A 25275-nucleotide genomic window follows, 5' to 3' on the forward strand; every position below is an offset into this window, starting at 1 on the left:
GTTGTCTATGGTAACAGCTCTCATACTGGAACTGGTCCTCTATCTAAATTCTTTTTAGGCAATTAGGGGGAAAGTTAGAGTTTCTTCCTGAGTCTTTGGGTCTTGATTGTTTTCAGCTTAAAATAATCTGCATGTCAAAGTAGCACATTTTGGGGTAGCCTACCGTTGGCCGTTGGCCCTTACAACAGGAAGGGAAAACAAGAACAGGAGGAATAAAGAAACAGAAGGAAGAGGTAATATGTGGGGAAGGATGGTAAATCAAATTGAAATATGGTACGCCTGCAAGATATGCAGGTAGAGCAGATTTGCAGGAAGTTGGAACTGGAGTTGTAATTTTTGGAGGCATCACATGCAGATTGCAGTTAAACTTCTGAGAATGAATGAAATGATTCCAGGAGAGTGGAATGGAAGGAGTGGCTGCCATAGTCTTCAATATCATACCTGGGATGGCTTCTGCTTGCGGCTGATAAAATTTTCCTTGCAGCCCTCTAGCAAATTCCATAAGCAGCCTTAGCTTATTGGTGCAACCTCTACCACTGCTCTGGGTCTTTTGAACCTCCAGATTTGAATCCATAAACTCTGTGAAATACTCTTACGGTACTTCTGTGATAATTTTTCATCTTCAATATTCTCCATTCTCTTATTCCAAGAATATTAGTTGGATTTAGAATCTCTTAGATGAATTTCAGTCTCTTATCTTTCCTATCTTGTTTTTTGTCTTTTAAAGAAATTCTAGGGTTGCCTGGGTGGCTCATTTGGTTAAGTGTCTGCCTTTGGCTCTCAGAACCAGGGTTCTGAGATCCAGCCCTGCACTGGGCTCCCTGTTCAGCAGGGAATCTGCTTTTCCCTCTGCCTCCCACCTTCCCCTGTGCTTGTGCTCTTGCTCTCTCTTCCTCAAATAAATGAATAAATTCTTAAAAAAAAAAAATTCTACTTTCTAGGAACTTGTCTCATATTTATATTCTAACTCTTCTGTTGAATCTTTTATTTTAGCAAACCTGTTTTTATTAGCTCTTTCTTGTTCTCTGATATTGATTTTGTTATACTGAAGGAATATTTTCTTACATTTCTGTTTGGATAGTAGTTGAAAATATTAACAAATTTTCTCCACATTATTTTTTTCATTTGAGGCATTTTATCTTCCTTTGTTTCTTTCAAGGCAGATTTTCTTCAGGTGCCTAATGAGCCATGATCATCTTATTATTCAAGTTCAAGGGATGAAAAGCTGAATGAACTCTCTGACTTGCATTTTGTTTGAGGTTGATGGGGCTGAATTGACGGTTTTATGGAGGATCAGAACATAGCAGATTGTAGAGGTCTTTCGTGTGGAGCTATTAGTATTTTCCTTTATTTACTTATATCAGTGAAGTTTTTGTTTTCAGGGAAGGGTCTTCAAACAATTGCTGTAATGGCTACTTCTAGATTCAGAGACTGCCTTAGAACTCTTATTCTTAGTTACTCTTTTTACTCCTCTGCTTTTTCCTGACTTTACTGTGCTTGATGTTTCAGATTTCTAAACCTTTTTGGTTGGACAAGGCAATCTCAATTTCTTTCTCCCTCACTTGTATCCCTTCTGGACACTTCAAACCGTGGTTTGTTTTACTTTGTTTCATTAAATACCACTTCTTTATCTGCTTTGGCTCCTTCCTTTGTTGAAATATTATGTTTTTTGATGACTCTTCTGGTTCCTTACTACGATTATGATTTTGTACATTTCTCCCCTTTTGTGGCATCTATGATGGGAGAGGTAACAAATATATATGACCATATTCTAGGAATTTCACACAGGACAATATATAATACAAGTAATTATAAAATTATACTATTGTTCCAAGAGCTCAGAGTTAGGAAATTAGGAGACCTGTGACTAGAGTTTAAGAAATCAGGAAGTGTAAAGATTATAGACAGTTGGCACTAGCATTCTCAGATGCCCATAACACAAAAGTGGGTAATTCTTGGGAAATTTCTCAGTGTTTTATAGGTTTTTGCCAAATGCATAAGGCCGTGTACCTGCCATTACAGTATCATACAGAAAAGAGAACGTACATTCTTACTGAAAAAATGTATAAATATTAGATAAAACCAGGATAGGTAGAATTTCTAATTTCATTGTTGTTTTTAGTTCCCCAAAGAAGCTAGAGACACTGTATCAGTATGGGAGGCCTCTTTTGATAAAATGTATATGTGTGTATGTGTGTACATTTTTTTTTTAAGTAAGGTAACCGCTCAGGATTCTATAACAATAAATAACTATGATTTGGAATTTATTTTTCCTCATAAAAATGGACAAAGAGGATTTTCCTGTTAACGGTGTTAACATTTGGCATCGATCTTATGAATGGCAATACTACCTGGCACTTTTCTTCTCTAAAATGTTACAGGGGATTAAGAGGTTGGCAATATAGACTCTTTTATTGTATTTTAACAGTGACCTTGCAGATGTTATTATGGGCTGTTCTAACATTTATGATCTTTCTTTTGCCAGTTTTCTGTTACTTTCATTCCATAAAAGAGCTTCTTACAGACATACTTTTTAGTAGGCCTTGTTTATTTTATCTTCTCTTCCCCCAGGAGACAAGTTAAGAGTACAGATGGCATTTTTTGAGGATATTACTTTCATTTATATCTTTATAAATCTGGATAGACAATTTTCACAGTAACAGTGCTCAAATCCAAAGGAAAAAGAGGAATATTTTACAAAGTATAAGTAATTCTTAGGGGGATTTATCATTTAACTCTAAAGGCTTGCTTTCTTTCACTTTTCATTATTTTGGTTTGGGAGACTGCTTATAGAATAGTATTCTTTTAACACCATATAAAATAAGTAGATTAAATGCAGAAAAAATAAAAACAAGAGTGCCCAGAGTTTATTACACTACTCATTTTTACCATACTCTGGTAGAGTTTTAATGATTCGAAGCCAGGAATGAGAGCAATCACCATCACTCAAAATGCTCAAAGCTTTAGTTATACTCAGGAGGCTTTAAAATCTCACCACTTTCTTGAGTGTCCTTTATTTTATCTTTTAAAAAGATTTATTTACTTATTTTAGAGAGAGCATGCACACAGGCAGGAGGAGCAGAGGGAGAGGGAGAGAGAATCTCATGCAGACTCAGTGGGGACTTGGAGGTGGGGTTTCATATTAGGACCCTGAGATCATGACCTGAGTCTAAATGAAGGGTCGGTCTCTTAACTGACTGCACTGCCCAGGTGCCCTCAAGTGTCCTCGAAACATCGGATGTTGGCCCCTTGCTTTCCCATGGGTTTAGCTAACCTGGGGTCAATTGCAGGATATTTTCTTATAATTTTTCTACACTTTAAACAAAGGATCTAAACCAAACAGGCTATAAAACAGCAGATTTGGAGAATCTTCTTAAGTTTCTGTCCAGAACAGTCATACTCACACAAACATTTTATATCAACGCAATCACAGTCTGTTGTAATACTGTGTTCCAAACCTAGAGACGGGAATTAGGTAACTTAACTTCTCTCTGAATATGTCACCTATTTCCTTCAAATGAAAAAATGGCTTTAGTTGTTAGTTATATTTAGTTATAAGCACCTATATCCAGATCTCATTTAAATGCTCTACATGAGCAAAAGACTGAAGTTAGGAATCTGGTATCATATTTACATTAGTTATTTAATTCAGTATTTTTGGAGTGCCAGATATTGTGCTAGACAAATAATCTGACCTCAGTGATCTCATAGCTCACTAGTGAGAGAGATCAGCCCAGAAATAAGAAATAAAGCAATACAATGTTTTAAGTGGAAGGTAGAGATAGTAACCCAGGTCTGGGAAGCACAAGGGGGAAGGGGTTATTGAGGAGGAAGTGACTGAAGAAAGGCTTCTGAGAGGAAGTGTTGGCAGAGCTGAGTATTAACAGATGTGAAAGATTAGTCTAGGTTGATATAGAAAAGATTAAAGAAGGACGTCATGGTGTTTTGGGGCAAGGAATGCATATTGAAATCACAGACATATTAGCTAAGTCCAGATGTATGGAGGAATCCTAGTATTTTGGTGTTGCTAAAACAAAACAAATACGTCATGGAGTAATAAGAGATGAACCTGGAGGTTCATGGAGAGGGATCAGCTCCCAAGGGTATAATCCTGTTTGTGACGCTAAGGGTGGGAGAGGCTCAAAAGGCCTCAGAAGATACTGAAGTATGTTCAGCAAGGGAGAGAAATGGGTGGAATTGTGTTTTTCGAAGATCACTCTCTCGGCTGCACAAAGGATAAATTTTCGAGGTAAAAGATCAACTAAAATGTTATTTTAATAGCCAAGGTAAGACATAAGAACCTGTCTGAAGGTAGTCAGAATGGAGGTAAGATAAATTAGATCTAAAAAATTAGAAAGTAAAGATCAGCATGATTTGGTGCCTGTTTGGATGCTAGGAGTGAGAGACAGTCGGGAATAATGCTGTATGTCTAGCTTCATTTCTTGGCTGGATGATCATACTGTTGGGGCAGGGGGAGAAGGGGGAGAAGGAAATAGGAGTGCCTGGCTCGTTCCTTCGGTGAAACACGTGACTGTTGGTTTTGGGGTTGAGTTCAAAACCACTCTATACCCACTCTGGGTATAGAGATTACTTAAAAATAAAATCTTAAAAAAAAAAAAAAAAAAAAACCACAAGAGAATGAGAGAGTCTGAAGGGGAAGATAGTGAGTTAAATTTGAACATGCTGCCTTTGAGGTTCCTGTGAGACACACAGGTTGCAGAGACTGGTAGACTTTGAAGTATACAAATTGCAGCTGGAGATACATATTTAGAACTCATCAGATATAAGCTGCTGTTAAACCTGTTAGAGAGAATGAGATTATTCCATGAAAGTGAGTTTGGCTGGAATCCTAGGAACACTAAATTTTAATAGGTGGGTGACAGAAGAAGAGCCCTGTAAAACATTCTTGATGGAGGAGACAAGAAACTACTCTCCTGGTAGGTGAAGATCTATAGCTTTGTATTCATTCTGAACAAATTTTTTTTTTTGCCAATGTTTGTTGACTTCATATCACTCTTTTAAAGTTTTTTCATGACTAAATGCAGCAAGCACACTTTAGGCCTCTAAGGTGTATGAGGCTTCAGGTGCCTCATTGCAGATGACCCACATGACTGCGTGTGAAGATAAGCACATTCTAATACTTCTATTACTTTTCACGTTTTAAATTTTTGGATATTTACCAGACTGATTACTGGTCTTTATTTCCGTTTTGCATAACACCTTTATAGCTTTTATTTTCATCCTCTAAATGTACCTTGGTTTCCAATTTCTTCTGTGCAAGGACTTTGCTTCTGTCAAACATAAGCTGGCATTCAATGACCTATCTCAGTCTTAGAAGAACACACTATTTTTATTTACTTTAATATATGGCTAAAATTTCTATTCTAAAACAGTTGTTTTAAGTTGTGAGAAAATTCCTTTTAGTGGGTGTTAGGATATATTGGAATAGGTTTTCGTTTTTCTTTCCTTTCTTTCTTTCTTTTTTTTTTTGGAATAGGTTTTCCCATGAGGTGTTAAATGCGCTATCAAAGAAATCTTTAGGTTAGATAAACACTCATCTTTAATAAAATGGGTGTGATTTCTGCCTGGGCCATAGAAAGTCACAATATCAAGCTAGAAATTTGTGTGTGAGTGCACCCACGTGCATGTAGGCAACTGTGTCCACATAGTGGCTTGTATGTGCTGAATGGTGATCACCAAATGCAGTTGTAAATGAAAAGTCATAGATTCTAAAAGCTGAAAAGGGTACATTCATTTAAAGATATATAAAGAACTTCTCAAACTCAACACACAACAAATAATCAAGTCAAAAAATGGGCTGAAGACATGAACAGACACTTCTCAAAAGAAGACATACAAATGGATAACAAACACATGAAAGAATGTTTATCATCATTAGCCTTCAGGAAAATTCAAATCAAAACCACATTGAGATACCACCTTATACCAGTTAGAATGGCAAAAATTGACAAGGCAAGAAACAGCAAATATTAGAGAGGTTGTGGAGAAAGGGGAACCATCTTACACTATTGGTGGGATGTAAGTTGGTACAGCCACTTTGGAAAACAGTGTGGAGGTTCCTCAAAAAGTTAAAAAGAGAGCTGCACTATGACCCAGCAATTGCACTACTGGGTATTTACCCCAAAGATACAGTGAAGAGAAGAGGCACATGCACCTCAATGTTCTTAGCAGCAATGTCCACAATAGCCAAGCTGTGGAAAGAGCCAAGATGCCCTTCAACAGATGAATGGATAAAAAGATGTGGTCCATATATACAATGGGGTATTACTCAGCCATCAGAAAGGATGAATACCCAACTTTTGCATCAACATGGATGGAACTGGAGGAGATTATGCTAAGTGAAATAGTCAAACAGAGAAAGTCAATTATCATACAGTTTCACTTACTTGTGGAGCATAAGGAATAGCATTAGGAAAAATGAAGTGGGGGAAATCGGAGGGGGAGAACAAACCATGAGAGACTCTGGACTCTGGGAAACAAACGGAAGGTTTTGTAGTGGGGTAGGAGGATGGGTTAGTCCAATGATGGGTATTAAGGAGGGCATGTATTGCATGGGGCATTGGGTGTTACATGTAAACAATGAATCATGGAACACTACATCAAAAACTAATGATGTACTGTATTGTGACTAACATAACACAATAAAAAAAATAAAAAATAAATAAAGATATGGAAACTCAGGCCCAGAAAGATAAGGTAAGTTGCCCAACATTGAGAGCAGAGTCCAGAACTAGAGCTCCCAACTTCTCTTTTGGAATATGTCATTGTGCTGTCAAATTATAGATACATGGAATCATAAAATGAGAAGAATCTGTGATTCTTCTGAGTTCATCTATAGCACAGTCACCTACCCCAGACACTCTGCTGTTTCTCTTGCAGGGGAAATTCATTTAGTATGCACACAGATCACAGTGTTGGCCATGATTTTTCTATTAATTGTACCACAATTGCTGCTTCTCTTCTTTCTCTATCATTCGTATATGACAGACATCTCAGCAGAGTTTCAGTATAAACTTCTCTTTGGGGGAGGGGTTGATGCTTCTAGTTCTCAGTGTCGCCTACAAGCCTCATTTGGAAAAGATGTTGAATATAGGCCAATGGTCTTTTGTATTTTGAATTGAGCTAGAAAATGCTGTGATGATGACTTCATTTAAGGAACACTCGGTATTTTACTGACAATGAGGAAGTCAGGCAATTTTCAGGAGTAGAAGTTGGAATATGATTCATACATAAATTGGTATTTTCTTTTATGAGTTTTTTGATGTGGCAGTTACCCACGTTTTCTGCTGAAATGAGTTGAAAGACAATGAACAGTCACTGAAGGGGTTCTCGTCGCCCTCTGGTATCATTGGGAAAATTGTACAGCGAGGACACAGAAGCTCATGGTACTTCGATCTTTTGTTAGTATCTGTGTATTACCTTTCTTCCCTCTTCTTCCTTTCCCTTCTTCACCTCTCCTTTCTTACCTCCGCTCCACCTCTGTTTCATTGTTAAGCTTTTACTTTTTCATTTTCCACTTGTAAGTGATTTTGCTTATTTCTGCTCTCACGGTCTCTCCATGGTCCCTGCATGCTGGGGTATTCAATGCAGACAGCACCGAATGGACGTTCACAGCCCAGGCTCTGGGGTCAGATTCCCTGGCTTAAGAGTTCCGGCTTTGCCACATACTAACTGGCTCACCTTGGGGAAGTCACCTAACATCAAGCTCTTTCAATTTGCTTATGTCTCATGGATAATCGTTTCAACCTCTTAGAGTTATTATGTGGATGAAGGGAGAAAATATATGAAAGTGCTTAGAACAAGACACAGCACCTACTGCTTTTATAGGTACAATACATGCATATTTTAACATGTATAATACATCACGTGTAATGTACTATATGCACTTTTTATATATACAATTTATCTATTTAATGTTATTGGAAAAGAGAATAGGCCAGGTTGTTCTGAATCAGTTTTTGTAATTTATTTATCTTTGGTTTGAGGAAAGGTATGATGAAATGAAATACAGATATGTGTGCACACCTTAGAGACATTAGTCTCACTAACTTCCACTCCTTCCTCCTTTGTGCGGACTCCTGTGCAAATTTGTCATTGTTTTTGAAAGTTTGGAGCTTATATGAAAACAGTGGAGGAAAATACTTCTGTGTCAACAGAAACTTCCTTTGTAAACTGATGAGTTTTTATTTTTTTGTAATTTTACACTACAGCTTTTTTCCTTTTTTTAAAGATTTTACTTATTTATTTGATAGAGAGAGATCACAGGTAGACAGAGAGGCAGGCAGAGAGAGAGGGGGAAGCAGGCTCCCCACCGAGCAGAGAGCCCGATGCGGGAATCAATCCGAGGACCCTGAGATCATGACCTGAGCCGAAGGCAGAGGCTTAACCCACTGAGCCACCCAGGTGTCCCAACACTACAGCTTTTTTTTTAAAGATTGATTGATTGATTTGACAGAGAGACACAGCAAGAGAAGAAACACAAGTAGGGGAGTGAGAGAGGGAGAAACAGGCTTCTCACTGAGCAGGGGCCCCATGCAAGGGCTTGATCCCAAGACACTGGGATCATGACCTGAGCTGGAGGCAGACTCAACAACTGAGCCACCCAGGCGCCCCTGGCTTTTTTTTTTTTTTTTTTTTTAGATAGTAAACATTAACAGACATTTTGCTGTCTATAATACAATGTCAAATAATCCTGTTCGATCAGAAGGTGTATGCATGGTCCCTTCCTTCCAGGAGCTGTCAGTCTTCGGGAAAGTTGAATAATATGCAATTTGTAATATATGGCTGTATTTGTTGATGCCATTGATCTTTGTGATGTCCTAATTGACTGAACTTTTTTTTTCCTTCTTACTCCTTGATAATGACTTCACAACTGTAATTACCTCTCTGTATTTGTTGAGCTGCTTCTTGCTATCTGTGAGTATTGTAGCATTCTGGACATAGCTAAACTTTGGAATGTCCTATGAATGTGTTAGGTGTTCAATCTTAATCCTTTTCCTCGCAGTTTTTATATTAATTTGTTTTGTGTTGTGTGTTTCCTGCAGGTAGAAATAACCCAGGCAAGAGAATAGCATTTGATATAGAGCAAAATATACTAAATATACAAAATATACTTATTTAGAAGAAAATAAGCTAGGGCTCTTAATGAGTATCCTTCAGTTGAAAATTCAGTTATTTTCAAATGTTACTGTTAAAATTGTATTCCGTGTAATAGGTTTGTAACATTGCCTTGGCAGGGTACAAAAGGGTCTCTGGTTACTGCAAGAATTAACTATGCTTTCCTCTATGTACAGCTTGTTTTCAGAGGGTTACTAATATTTGACAATGAGTAACCCATATTTTTCCCCCAGAGAACAGCAAGTTCTAGACAACATTACCCAAGAGTACTATATAGAACTGTGATTATAGGTACAAAATTCTCTGGAGAAATAAGCCAAACACACGACCATCAACCAACATTTTCACTTTTCAACTAGTGAGGTATAGATACTGTGTGCACACACACACACACACACACGTGTGTGTGTGTGTGTGTATGTGTGTGTATGTATATTTTGGCCCTGTGTTATTTTCAATATATATATATTTTTTTTTAAAGATTTTTATTTATTTATTTGACAGAGAGAGATCACAGTAGACAGAGAGGCAGGCAGAGAGAGAGAGAGGGAAGCAGGCTCCCTGCTGAGCAGAGAGCCCGATGTGGGACTCGATCCCAGGACCCCGAGATCATGACCTGAGCCGAAGGCAGCGGCTTAACCCACTGAGCCACCCAGGCGCCCCTTCAATATATTTTTTTAAGATTTTATTTTAAAATCATGAGTGGGATATGTGTGTGTGTGTGTGTGTGTGTGTGTGTGTGTCTATATCTATGTATTTATATCTCTCTATATATAACCCTGGAGTTTTACTCGTGCAGTAATTACTTCTCAAAATAAAAATTCTGAGCAGTTTATTACTTAATGACTGGTGTTGTTAACAGAGCTAGTAATGATAGTTGAATTATAAAACTAAAATTAATAATCAGAGTCAGGCTTTCATGAGCTTTTATTTTAATCAGCTAAAATAATGAAAGTATTCTACTTTATAGTGAGAAGACATTTTTCTTTATGAAATTTCATAGTTATGGAAGAATTCTAGGTTCAGCTAATTGTAAGTAGGAATCTTAAGCAAAAAATGCCCTATTGACTTAAAATATTACCTCATATATCCTGAAGTAAATGAAACAAGAAAGCACATTGAGGGTACTGAGAGAGTTAATGCCAGTGTCTATTAGCTGACTTATTACTTAGGAACTGCCTCTGGCATTGTGGAAAAGTAGGTCATTATAAGGTGACATTATTCTTGAATGAGCACGGACCTAATATCACCTATAACAATAATATATAACTGGTCATTTTGTTTTCTTGAATATTATGTCATATCCAAAATGCCAATTTAAAGGATTAAGAACATAGATAAACTGTCCACAAGGTGTGAGGCTCTGAGTAATAGTTGGATATTATCAAAATGAAAGCTGATTAACTCATTGGGTCAAAGTTATAGTAAAATAAATGACATGGACTGTAGCCATACACAACTTTAATTAGGATCTTGTCCTTCTGTGTCCAAAGGTGGAGTCTCCAACCAGCAGGCTCATCAGCATTTACCTTTTATTAACAGAAAGATGGGTAAAAGGGTAGAGACAGGTGACCACAAAGTCCCACTTCACTATGAGAAGAGCAGGCTGTGGCTTGTGTCCTGCTGGTAATATTAGCATTCTTGTCTTTTTATACAATGATATTTTGTACAAAAAAAGAGGTATTGAGGCATGTGTGTGTGTATGTGAGCTCTATGTCTTTATATTAGAAAAACTCTTTTTTTATGTTTCTTTTTTATAATTTAATTTTATTTCTTTTCAGTGTTCCAAGATTCATTGTTTATGCACCACATCCAGTGCTCCATGCAATATGTGCCCACCTTAATACCCACCACCAGGCTCATCCATCCCTCCACCCCCCTCCTCTCTAAAACCCTCAGTTTGTTTCTCCGAATCCACAATCTCTTGTGGTTCCTCTCCCTTCTGATTTCCCCCAATTCATTTTTCCTTTCCTTCTCCTAATGTCCTCCACATTATTCCTAATGTTCCACAAGTAAGTGAAACCATATGATAATTGACTTTCTCTGCTTGACTTCTTTCACTCAGCATAATCTCCTCCAGTCCCATCCATGTTGATACAAAAGTTGGGTATTCATCCTTTCTGATGGCTGAGTAATATTCCATTGTATACAGAAAAACTCAAAAGAGAATTATGCTTAGATCCTAACAAAATATGAAACTTGTGGCTAATGGAAGCTATAGATAGCTAAATGAGTCCATTGTTGTACTTAGTGAAACTTAAAGAATTCACCTCAAGAAGTAAAGACAATTAGGTAAGTTGAAAGAGAATGTGTTTCAGTTTGGTGAATTGAGTGGAGTGGCATTCAGAATCTATTTCTATGTGAATGATAAAATATAGCACTTAAAATATAACCAGAGTTTATTTCCTACAACACATAGTATGTTCTAGAGTGTAAGTGTGGCTGCCTGAACCACCATCGTGCTGCAACTGGTTGTGTTTGTCATCATTTAAAAGAGAATGATGAAGAAACTTAAATACAGTGGTATGATTCCTCAGGGTAGAACTTTATTGCTGAAGAAAGGACATCTGTATGGTTTTGATAAGCCTAGAAAGTGTCTTAAAATCGGAAATTATACACAAATATTTTGTTGTGGGTGAATCTAAAGACACACGATTAGATGGTTTCAGGGCCAGAGACATCTTAGACAAACATACTATGATGCTTGTAGTATATGGACTTTTTAAAAAATGAGTATGACTTGCAAGAAAAGTGTGGAACCCACTGATTCTTCCCCAATCCTCAAAGTGGTGGTGGTAAATATACCATTTATATCTCATTTTGATTGTTTAATGTTTTTGTATCAGTTTGATAATATGCATAACACTAAAGAGTAGTCATCTTAAGATGTTGTGTTCGGTATGTTAACTAGAATATAATCTTGCCACTTATATTTCATATTTCAGTACTAGCTTTGATTTCTTCAGCTGAAAAGGAGTTATATGCTTTTAGAATGTGTTTTATGTCTCCTTTATAATAATCATTTTATTCAATTAATTGCTTTTGAAATTATTTGTCCAAAATCTGCCTTCTCTTCTTCTCTAGAAACTGTATGAGAGCAGAGAACATTCTCTTGTTCGTGCAAATTTTTGAGACGTACCATAGCCACTGACACACAATAGTACTCATAAATATTAATAGGACCAATGGATGAATAAATCAATGAATACATAAACAGAGGAGCTCAGAATAGAAGATATAAGTGAGAGCCAACTATAAATTATTAAACTAATCTCTAATTTTAAGCTAAAACAAGTTAGGGACAATTTATGAAACTTAAAACTTAATGTAAAGATCTCATGCCTACAAACTGAAAACAACAATGCTCATCCTTTTTTCTCCATTGAAATGGTATGAGAATGGTTTGGAAAAATGTTCAACTAAGCTTCTTAGTTCTGCATTCTACACATCTGTTAAAAATGAATTTATAAGGGCCCCTGGGTGGCTCAGTGGGTTAAGCCTCTGCCTTCGGTTCAGGTCATGATCTCAGGGTCCTGGGATCGAGCCCCGCATCGGGCTCTCTGCTCAGCAGGGAGCCTGCCTCCTCCTCTCTCTCTACCTGCCTCTCTGCCTACCTGTGATCTCTCTGTCAAATAAATAAATAAAATCTCTTAAAAAATGAATTTATAGGCATTAAACATTTTAACTTATAAGGCTTATAATATTCTTTGATTCCTTAAGCTTTAAGATTTTATAATTGCTCATTCTCTCCCCATCCCTACCCACAAAATGGCATTAACATGACTGTGTTCTTGTTTTGGTTTTGTGCTGTGGTGGAAAACCATAAATAATATCCTATCTGAATTAAGCTAACATGCAGGTAATTGAAGTACATTGGATTCTTCTCGTCTCTGGTAACATCTCACGGTGAATTCCCCTTGCAGCTAGCAATGACATTAATATTTATCGTAAATTAAAATATTTAGAAATAGTATGCATTTGGGGTTTGTATGTGTTTCATGTTCTCTGTCTGCATCCTTCCCTTGTCCCTACCCTCAAGGAATGAGTGAAATTCTAAGACCATTTATAAACAAAGCACTGTCTGGTTTCAGTAAACAAATGGACCCTGAAGTGTCCAAGTCAGGGATCATTTGCTGGATTGAATTCATTTCCATAGGTTAGGCACCCAGACCTGTGAGTACATGAGGGTAACTAAGCAACAAAAGATCTTGCCTCGTCTTTTTGGTGGGGTGAAAATTCTGACTTCAGTGTCAGTTATAGGAGACTTAGGATTTGTTCATTTTTTCCTCCCAGAATTCCAACAATTTTTTGAACTCCCCGATGTTCTTTTAACAAGATTTTGAAGGTTTTAATATATATTACTTTTTGGATATATTCATGGGAATTTTCAGAGAAAGTTGAGTAAATGATTATGTTAATGGCCTGTGTAACTTTACCAACACCTTTCCTTATGTCATCAGCCACACTGAGTTACTGTGATGTGGTTTGCTCATGAGCTCATACTCTTTTTTTCAAATATAGGAATTATCATATATCAGGGGACTGGATGTTGCTGAAAATAAACAAAACTTCCTCCTTATGATACACTGAAGGCGCTGATAGGTGTTATAATTTATGTGCTGAGTGTCTATACAAGGGTGTGCACATGAATAATAGGACATTTGTACCTGGATCCAGTGATAACCCATGATTTGAAATATTTTAATATCTTATGAATTTGCACTTGCTTTCTCATGGTTCCTTTAATTACAGCAAAAAAATCTGTCAGGCTCACATAAATAAATACATTTGTTGCATATCAAACAAAAAATGAATATGATACTTCCAAGTAATGATGAGGGTTGATGACTGTGATATTTCCAGCCAAATTTTATTTTGAAACTCATCAGTCAATGTCTTATATTGTTGGTGGCTATTAAATTTTGTAGTCCTAAGCAAACCAAGATGAGTGTAATTAATTTTACTGTTGCACAACTTTAAGAATTAGATTGAATATGCTGGGAATGATACATGGCACTGGTAGAAAAGCCAGTGACAGGCATATTAGACAGCCAAAGACTTTCTTGTGCAGAGCCCCATGCTTGGGAGGCTCATGTGCACTTAGATCCCTTTGGCAATGCTTTTGTGGGAAGGAGCCTTTCTGGGCCCCTCCCAAGAAGTAACATTTTGGGTCATTTGATATGATGATTAGACCTTTTCTTGAGGAGCATCAGTGGCCACACTGACTCTTGTCATTGAAGAAGGGTTCACTACATTATTTTCATAACTCTAATATTTAATTCATTATTCAGACCATCATATTGCTTTGATAATCCTTCAATATCTCTAGAGTATATTATTATATCAGATTTTTGCATAAGACTCAGCGTAACCTGATGGCAGGAAAAGGGAAGTGACAGTCACACAGGGTTTGGCTCCTGGTGATCCCAGTGATATTCACTGTGGACATGGGCAAGTCATTTAACGTCGCTGAGTCTTATTTCCTTCATCTGTAAAATAGTGATAACAGCCTCTTTCCCAAGAAAGTTTAAGTAAGGATAAATTATGTTAATGCATGGAAAGTACCTTGCAGAGGACCTGCCTCCGTTAGGTGCTTAGTAAGCTTCTCCTCAGGCTAAGAATTTAATCAGTAGGCTCACATTTGCACATTATGGCTTTCCAGAATGCTTTCCTGGGACTACGTAGGACTCTCTTGGTAACACAGCTGTGACAGCTCCAGGACTATGTCTGGAAACTAGTGTTATTGCTCAGTGCCCTGTACAAGTTTTTAAATATTTTAAATATCATCTTTAATCATTACTGTGTTGCAGAGAGGCAGAGAAAGAAAGAGAATTATGGGATATAATGCATGTGAAGTATCTAGCATCATGAACAATGTGTAGTAATGATGGATAGTATCATAATTTTTAGTTCCTCCCATGGTAGACTGAATAATGGCCCCCAGAAGATGTCCACATTCTAATCCCTGGAACCTGTAAATATATTACCTTTCGTGGCAGAAAGGACTTCACAGATGTGATTAATTTAACGATCTTGGGACGGGAGAGGATGCTCAGTCATTGAATTTTAGGACCTAAATATAATCAGGAGAGGTATTTTATAAGAGAGACAAGGAGGTAAGAGGTAAGAAGGCACTGTGATGACACAAGTAGAAATTGGTGTGATGTGGCCACAAGCCAACGAGTGTGGGTGGCTCTACAAGCTACAAGATGAACAGAATTGATCACCACCCACCCCCAGCATCTCCAGAAAGAACCGAGCCTGCCAAAATCTTACTTTTAGCTCTATAAAACTCATTTTGGACTTCTGACCTCTGGAACTATAAGAGAATAAATCTGTGATGTTTTATGCCACTAAGTTGTGGTAATGGATTATAGAGGCAATGGGAAATTCACACATTTCCCATCCGTAACCCTACTCCTAAAAATCTTCAACTCTTAACCAGCCCCTGAAAAATCTCTTTCATTTGCGTGGTTGTTGTTTTTGTATAGATGCTCTGCTTATCCACTCCTACCCCTCCAACAATATCGCCCTTTTGACATCTTCTCCACCTAGAATATTCTTACTTATCATCTGAGAGGGAAGGCCAGAATTTGTAAGATAAAGTCTGCTAGTAAAGAGAGTAGTCTAAACACTTCTCTGAAAACTTATAGTCCTTTACATATAACTCATGGAAAAGACTCTGAACTAACAGTATATATTATTATTATTTCATTCAAAACTACACCCTAGAAATATTTTTAGTGGAGGAAAAAACTAGGAGCAAATCCTTTTTCTTTTCCCCACATGTCTTTTGCCAAATTTCTCTCCATACTGTACTTCCACCACATGGCTTCTAGAAGTTGCATTGATAAGTGGGATGTGACATGACCCTTTGGCTCATCCAGATGGTGTGAAAATTCTCCCCTCCAGAAAGCCCAATTTTCAACTTGCTAAGGGACAGGATCTCTAAGTCCTTAGGGTGTCATCAAGAAAGAAGGATACATCAGCCCGTGAGATGCGTAAAATTAATGAATACTGAGATTAAGGGTTAAGGCTTAGGACAGTTACTTGACTTTTAACAGTGAGACTTCAGAGCTAGCTAGTATCACTTACTTTTTTCTTGATTGTGGTAAAAAATGTGCAACATAAAATTTACCATTTTTATTCACTCTTTTTGAGAGTATGTTTTGAGTTCCTAGAATGTAAAAGTGGTAGGATAACCAAGGAAACTTCTTTCATGTAGAATCTATCAGCTGTGACTTTTGAAGAGAAGGTCTTTTCTTTGAAATTCCTGCTCTAGACCCCTTCAAAACCCAAAGTGATCGCTGGCAGTTATCAAACACTGGTGATAAATTGCTGAGGATTTTGTGGTTTTGTTCCCATTATATAACCAAAGATAAAATTTTGACAGTGAAAGGAAATGTTACCCATCTCTCAAGGAAGATTGGTGCTTCACCCAAACAGCACAGCTGAAAAGGGTGACACTTTACCAGTGATATGTAGATCTCAGTGGGTATAAACTCAGTAAAAAGGATGCTGCGAGGGAGAGAGTTTGTGTAGATCTCAACATAGACATTTGTTTTTTGCCAAATTTGGAGATAATTTCTAATCAAAATAGCATTGTCATAGGAGTCAGACAATTCATACAGAATTAATGTTTTATTTTGTGGTGGTGGTGACAGCCATGGCTTACCCACAAAATGTTGCCATAAGTTTTCTGCTGACCTACCTGCAGATACATAAAAATACTGCAAGAAGAACTGTACTTCTTCAAAATATGCAATGTGGATTTCAAAGACAGATGTAGTTTTTCTGTTGGAGGAATTCTGAACAGCCACAAAGTTTCACAAGCTTATGTGCCATCTTTTACTTAACATGTTCACCTAAAAGGACTTGTAGCTGCGAGCGGTGGGGATAATATGTTTTAAATCAATGCTGTGTGAAATGCTATATGGCAGATGCTTCACATAGGTTATCTCGTTTGATTCTCAGAGCTAGCTTATCCAGTAAATTATCTCCACTGTACAGTTAGAGGACCCAGTTCAGAGAGGTTAAATGACTTCCCTAGAAGGGGGAGGGTTTGAACACAGGTCTGTACTATTCTTAGGCCCACAGTGTATTCTGTATGACGTCAAAGTAACATAGTATGGGAATGAGCATCTTTTTCATTTAGAACAAATGAATGTTTGTACACTGTCTTAACCTTGTTAGTTATGGAATGGTTCAGAAAATAGAATGTTTTGAGGTCATCAGGGAGAAGTTAGAAATAATACACTAATTCTACAGATAAGAACATGATAGAGAAGTAGAAACTAGGTGGTAAGTTTTACCAAAGTTAAAAGCTTAAATTATGCAGTGTGACTGTATACATTGATCAAATGAAATGGATAAATGTCAACTTACTACAGTCTAAAGAATAGATTTATATTCTCTCCAATAAGTCATTAGTTCTGTTGGCTACCATCTTCATCAGAGTCATCATTTTTTCTTAAATATAGCTTAATCTATAATAAGATTTTACTGTATTTCCCTGAATTACCAAATTTATTTCCAAAGCTCTATTTAAAAGAGCATTTATGGGACACCTGGGTGGCTCAGTTGGTTAAGCAGCTGCCTTCGGCTCAGGTCATGATCCCAGCGTCCTGGGATCGAGTCCCACATCGGGCTCCTTGCCCCGCAGGGAGCCTGCTTCTCCCTCTGCCACTCTGTCTGCCTATGCTCGCTCGCGCTCTCTCTCTCTCTGACAAATAAATAAATAAAATCTTTAAAAAAAAATAAATAAAAGAGCATTTATGTCTTTCACGAACCAGCTGATAATAAAATACTTCCCTAGATAATAGTTAGAAAATAAAGGTGATTTTTATTATTACTTGTAATTTGCTTTAGCATCACAGTCTACAGTATAACATTTATTTCATATGTAATTATATCAGGTTTGACCATTTTGTCTATGAACTAAATAATTCCAGTTATTGTAACCTTTAGTGAATGATACACAGTTTCACCCTGTTATTCTAAGACACACTATTTGCTTTTATCTATCCTCATTAGGATCAAGATTTGGCATAATTTGGATGGGTATTTTAGTAGTTTATTCTTACTATAAATACCTTACACTTTTTAAATGTGGAAGTTCAGTTAAAAAGCTCAGTGGTTTAGCAGCAGGTAAAAAGGTAGATTTAAATAGCACACATAATTTTCTTTTTCTTCGTGAGGCAGAGTTAGCTGATTGAAATACACTCTAGTTTTGAGTCAAACACAGATTTAGAGGAAGAATGTACATGTCAATTATCCCTGGCTTTTTCAGTGTTGCTGTTCTGATTTTCGAGAGTGGCCTGCTGACTTGCACCATTTTTTTGTTTTTTTGGGGTTTTTTTGGCTCCTATGTGTTTTCATGACGCTTATTTTGATTTACCTACAATGTCAGGATATGGTGAGAACTAATAAGGTAGAGAAATAAAGGGAAGCAAATAGCCCCTGTAATGTTGAATTTCCTTTAATATCTATTTGCCACATGAAACACCTTTAAAATTTTTGTTTATAATTAATGTTTGTTAAATCAAAAGATTTCTTCTGGAATCTATGGAATAAATCAGAGTTTCTTTAATCATGGGTGGTAATCTTCCCACCCCTTTCACCCAAATAAATCTCAAAAGATTCTAAAGATGCCAAGGAAGATATATATCTCTGAATATAAGGAAATATTTTCTTTTTCAGAAATAAAATGTAAAGGAGTCTGAGTTGTCCATTACATTTTCAAGTTCTACATTATTTTCTACCTAGTTTCAACAAAAGCCTTGAATTTTAAGATGTCACATCATCTATAAATATAATATGACTGTGAACTGTATTTACTTGAAAATTACATAGCTTTTTAAGGTTTGGTTTATGCAGACTTCAAAATGTGAGTAGATATTTTTTCATCTGAATATGGGAATGAATGTTTTGTTGTAAGATTTAGTTTTCAGCTCTTCTGATCCTGGATATTAACCTATTCTTTGAGCACAGTTTGGGTCATGGTTATTGAAGGGAAGCCTGTGCAATTAGGGCTTTAGGATAGGGGAATTAATTAGATCATTTGCCCTTTATTTCTGCCCAATGTTTCCACCAAGCACTTTAGATATTAATGGATGATGATTAGAATGATTATATAACCTTACTTTATGGTGTAAGAGCATCTCGGTGCCTACTTGGATTGATTCAGGCTTCTGGTGGCCAAAAGTGGCAAATATAATTCACAGTGTGAGAAATTTCCACACCACTGAAGATAATGCTGGGACTTCACACCACTACTATCCCATACACAGCTCACCTCATCTACCACATCCTCACCACCTTAGACTCTGACCACAACCTCCACAAACACTCACTCTCATCCTGACTTCAACAATCACCTTCAGTTAACCTAATCTATGCCACGGAAACATTCTTCATGGGTTCACAATAGTCCTAGCCATCATGAAAATTTCAGTTTACTGGGAAGGACAGATGTGTACCCAACCTGTTATACTGGAAAGCAGAGTATGCTTAAAATACTAAAATAGAGCTGTGAAGTATAATGGACACTTCCGGGAGGGAAAGGGTAATCTGACCAGAGGGACAGGGTGAGATTTCATGAAACTGTCATAGGCTTGGCCTTGAAAGGACAGAGATTTATTTACTCAGCAAACTCAACCTGTGTGAAGTGTCCAGAACACAGGGGTCAGAGAATGGGCACAATGGGTAGAGATAATATAGAGAGAAAGATCAGTGGTGACAAAAACATGGAGGCTTTTTGTAGAATGTTGATTCATGAGAGTTTTTAATGCAAAGATTTGTGGAAAAGGGAAGGTTAGGATTATAAACTAGAAATATTTGTCAGGGACATTTTATGGAGTGTGCTTATTTTTATGTTCAGAGATTGGGATTACTTTCTGTAGTTACTTGTCCCCATGGAAGGTTTTGATTTGAGGAGTATAGATCTAGGATTTAGGGACAGATGGATTGGAGGGAGGAAACAATTCTAGCAAGAAGACCATTTCAAAAATTTTAACAACGGTTTAGGCAAGCAATGAAGGATGTTAGACCCAGAGTAGTAGATACAGAAACAGTGGGTCAGATGTGAAGAATTTTGCCAAGATGTGTGTTGAGAGAAGGGAAAGAAACACAGTAGATAGAGGAAAGAGGCAAAGAGAATTTCTGGAAGGCTACCAGCCTAACTAAGATAAGGAGCAGAGAAAGAGGGTCTGTCTCTGAGGAATAATGATGTTTTGGGGCAGATGGAACATGAAAACTGAGAGAAGTATTTAAGAGTCCTCTGCTCAGAAGTGAATAATGGTTGTGAAAATGATATTATCAGGAATAGAATATGGAGCACAGATCCTTGGAATTTTCCAACATATTCACATACCTAGAATAACAGAGGAAACTAAAGTTTTAATCCAGATTATTTGGAGGCATAGTTCAAAGGGCAACATTCCCTTAGTATTATGTTTTATTTTTTTTTAATGTGTAGATTCTTTATTCTACTCTGTGATCTACTCACATATAATTTCTTCCTGATTCATTCATTAATGATCATGATTCTGCTATATTCATCAATTTAATCAACTATTCTTTGATGAGTACCCAGCATGTATGTACTACACACCATTTTAGACACTAGGGATATGCCCATAATTGAAATAAAGCCTGTCTTGGAGCTTACTGTATAGTGAGAGGGAGACAGATCACAGGTATAGTGAGAGGGAGACAGATCACTTACTGTATAGTGAAAGGGAGACAGATTAATTTAATTTAATCAATCAATCAATCAATAATTTAAGAAATTATTAAATTAATAAATATAATTGTTCATTAATAATTATAATTATATATTATTTATAATTATAATAATTATATATAATTAATAATAATTATATATTATTTTAATAATAATATATTGTATAATTATAATATAATAATTATTATATATAATGATTAATAATAATCATTATATATAATGATTATTATTTATTAATTTAATAAATAAGCAAATTTAATAAATAAGCAGGATAATTCAGAAAATAACTACTGTGATGGAAGCAAAACATAATGAAGTCTAGAGTGATGGGGAAGTGAGAAGATATGGTCAAAGAAGATTTTGAATAAAGTTGATTTGAGGATGGGGAACAAGTTTGTTTGGCTTGAGGTTGGGGAACAAGTGACCTGAGCAAAATACAGCCTTTGGATGTGAGGAAGCTACTATGGAGAAGAAAAAGAGATCTAGGGAATTATGGTACAAAATGAATTGAAAGAGTGAGCAGAGGTCTGGAAGGCCATGCCGAGCAGTGGATTTTGTTTTAAATGCCTCAGTAAAATATCGAGGTCTTTAAACACAGTGATTAATGATCTGATGTAGATTTTTAAATGATTTCTCTGCCTGCTATGTGGAAAATGGGTTGTATGGTGCCAGAAATAAAAACTGGGGGAATAGCTGAAGGGAATGACTGACGAATTCATATGAATGTTGAGGGAAAGTGATAACCAAAAGATGAGGCCTGAAATTTTATTCATTGAATTTATCACTTTCACATATACGTTGAACTGAATTAAAGATAGCAAATCAGATCCACTGAGTCCAGCTGATCTGTACTTTTTCTTCTTGGTGTTGCCTTATTCTTAGGAAGCAAATTCACAAGTACCTGTGGGCACTCAAAAAATAATTTTTGAAGACATAGTGAGCTGTATATGGGGAATCTCATAGGAGAAGCAAACCAGAATCACAAATGGAAAGATGATGCCATGTTGTCAGGCCTTCCTTGCCAAAGATTTCAGTGACTTCATTGACTTGCTCAAGAGTTGGCTCACTTGCCTACTTGCCTAGTAGGGGATAAAAAGAGTCTCTGATCCACTGATTAGTGTTTTTTAAATTCCCATGGAAATAGCCAAAAAGGATATTTTCAACGAAGGAATAATAATCTTTATTTTGTGACTGATGTTGTAATTTTTGTCACATGTTAATGAGGTGAGTCTCAGATTATTTACATTCTGACATCTCCATTCAACTGTCAGGCTTCTATACCATGTTATAATTTGTCACGTTCTGTGAAAATCATCACCTTAATTTTACCTTATAATGGTTGAATGAGGGTGTTCAGACTTTGGGGGGAATACATAAATAAATACATAATACATAAATACATAAATAAATACACAGCTAAATACATAATTCCCTGTGACCCAATTTATTAGAAGTATAAAAACTAAATTAACTCATAATACTTAGGGTTTTTTTTTTCATGATGGCTTTTTTATTTCCAAGGAAATAAATTAATTTATGGCTGAATTAGAAAACTCTATGAGTACTATTTTTTGTTTGCACAAGAATGCATCTAGGTGGTACTATAAGCTTTCTCATTCTCTTCTCATTATATTACAATTTATCTAAAATAAGGAACATTAAAAATATCGCATTTTGCAAAATTATCTAGTTTTACTAAGTTGTTGAACACCCTGAGAAAAATCAAGGAAAATAAGACAAAAAAAAAAAAATCTTTTGAAGAAATCTCTTGGCAAATGTAAACACCCTAAGGATAAGATTGTCTGCTTTATCCAAAGTGAAATCCTTAGGATCTAGCATAGTGGTAGGCACAGTAGGAGTTCAAATACATACATACATATACATATATATATGCACGTGTGTGTGTGTGTGTGTGTGTATTCTGAAACAGCTTTTTTAAAACAGTAAAGTGAAACTATAGCATAATTTGAAATGTTTGTAAATTAGGTCACAAAAGGGATGAAAAATGTTTGCAGTATAATTATTACATTCATCCAGCTGAAGCCATTGGTCAAATCTTACAATACAAACATAAGATTATTCTATGATTAAAAGTAGCCCCAATTCTGGGGCATCTGGGTGGCTCAGTTGGCTAAGTGTCTGCCTTCGGCTCAAGTCATGATCCCAAGATCCTGAGATCAAGCTCTGCATCAGGCTCCCTGCTCAGCCAGTTGCCTCTTCTCTCTCTGCTGTTCCCCCTGCTTGTGCTCTCTAGGTCTCTTTCTGTCAAATGAATGAATAAAATCTTTTTAAAAATGTAGCCCAAATCTAATAACCGAAACTGTATTAGTGGATCTCCTTTTCTATTTAACATTTTAGCATTACTTGTGATACTAATTTTCTTACCAAATGGAATCAACAAACTATAGTTTTAGAAATTGTCAAAAAGTGACTAAAACTCTGCAAACCAAGTAGTTAGGTTTTGAGAAAATTCTAGAAGTAGTGAGATAAAATACTGAGAATACCAGTTAGTATACATATGAAACTCCCCCATTTTATTCGTAATTCTGATACTTAATGCACTCTAAAGCAGTTTTCCAAAAGTTGACCTGTTGGGTACCACAAATAAACCTTGACACTAAAGTCTTTGTAACTGTTCTCTTCTAGATGTCGTTGTCATAAGGTCAGTCATATTTAATCTACTTTCATATATATATTCCCCAAAAGATCTAGTCTGTGCCAGAGATCACACAAATCTGGAGTAAAAACATTTAGAGTTGGTTACTATTGTATGCCAAGTAGTTTTCCCGTCTTATTTCTATCTTTCTCAAAAAAAAATCTTTTTTTAAAGATTTTATTTATTTATTTAACAGAGAGAGACACAGGGAGCCCAATGCAGGGCTCCATCACAGGACCTTGGGATCTTTTTTTTTTTTTAATATTTTATTTATTTATTTGACAGACAGAGATCACAAGCAGGCAGAGAGGCAGGCAGAGAGAGAGAGGGGGAAGCAGGCTCCCCGCTAAGCAGAGAGCCCGAAGGACCTTGGGATCTTGACCTGAGCTGAAGGCAGATGCTTCAGGCACCTCAAACATGTAACTAGAGCTCATCTTTTCAGATACCAAGTGGGTTGTTTTGTGCAAAAGGAAGGTTTTACCAACAAACCTTCCCAATTTGACAATTCAGCGGCCAAGAAAAATCTTCATAATTATAGCCCTTGTTTTCAGTTGATTAAAGAGAAACCAATGATCCTGTTTTATCACTGACTATGATAAGACCTGAGAAAATGTCTTCTTTTGGTTAAGTTTCAACAAGTCAAGCTCAGCTTACTCTCACTGATGATTCACTATTAAAATTACTTTTACAAATGTGAAGCCAATTCTTCCTTAGGGGAAGGGAAATACGAAGGTCAAAGGGAATGGACAAGATATGTAACATGGTAGACGGTGCACATAAAGCTGTGTGTTCAGTACATGATTTTGGTCACTTTTCACAACACAGTGGCTGTTTTCTTGTATATCTTACTCTGCGTATAATAAAATACAGTGCTAAACGTATAAATTCAAAGCAAATTCGGTAAAATTCATTTTCACGTTTCACAAATATATGTATTTCTAATTATAAAGTTTGTATGATACATTTGCACATTTTCCTAGACTGATAAGATTTTCTTTTTTTTTCTTTTTTGTAAATCTTCTGTTATGCTCTTAATTTTGCCTAGATCTGACATTATCTTCATAAATATTCAATTAAACCACAAACAAAACTACTATAACATTTTTCATCTTTCCAACTTTTAAATTAAGAAAGATCAGCAGCAATTCCATAAAATGGGATAGGTATCAGTCCCTTACTTTCTTTTGCTTTTTGTGTGAATTTTTTGAAAACCACTGGAAGCTGACATGAGGTTTTCTATATACTGTCCAAGAATTTGGTTTTCTGATTTTAGCTTCCGATTTTCTTCCTTAACTGCACCTGCTCTTCAGAGAGATCTCCATGTGTGTGCTGATGTTTCAGCAACTGACTAATTAAGGCCGTGCTTTGTCCTCCAGTTCCAGTTGATTTTCAGCATCAGCTGTATCCATGTTGGCATTCATCGTCTTGGGCAACACATTTTGGGCCTTGGATATAAAATCCTTGATGGATGGTCCCCCTTTGGAAGTGCTGGGAGGGAGATGGACCAGGAGGACACCTCAGGTCACCTCAACACAGGGACCAACTGGCCTCAAAAAAATATTTTTTAAGGATTTTATTTATTTGAACGAGAACAAATGAGGGAGAATGCATAAGCAGGGGGAGCAGCCAAGGGAGAGGGAGAAGCAGGGAGCCCAACACAGGGCTTGATCCCAGGACCTGAAGGCAGATGCTTAACTAGGTGAGCTACCCAGGCGCCCGTATTTTTGATGAATGAATA

General features: G+C 36.6%; 1 protein-coding gene and 1 pseudogene across 2 annotated transcripts in view; one reads left to right on the forward strand and one right to left on the reverse strand.

Annotated features, from left to right (window-relative positions):
- Window positions 1-25275, forward strand: part of PDE4D (phosphodiesterase 4D) — a gene marked incomplete at its 5' end in the record, with an annotated part of 1452651 nt that overhangs the window by 438399 nt on the left and 988977 nt on the right. The gene's annotated exons all lie outside the window — the stretch shown is intronic.
- LOC308343468 (short coiled-coil protein-like) lies at window positions 24712-24958 on the reverse strand (annotated as a pseudogene). Its single transcript has one exon. The product of its transcript is annotated as a short coiled-coil protein-like (transcript).

The sequence above is a fragment of the Martes martes genome (genome assembly GCF_963455335.1).
Source record: "Martes martes genome assembly, chromosome: 5".
In the NCBI taxonomy this organism is placed as follows: Eukaryota; Metazoa; Chordata; class Mammalia; order Carnivora; family Mustelidae; genus Martes; species Martes martes.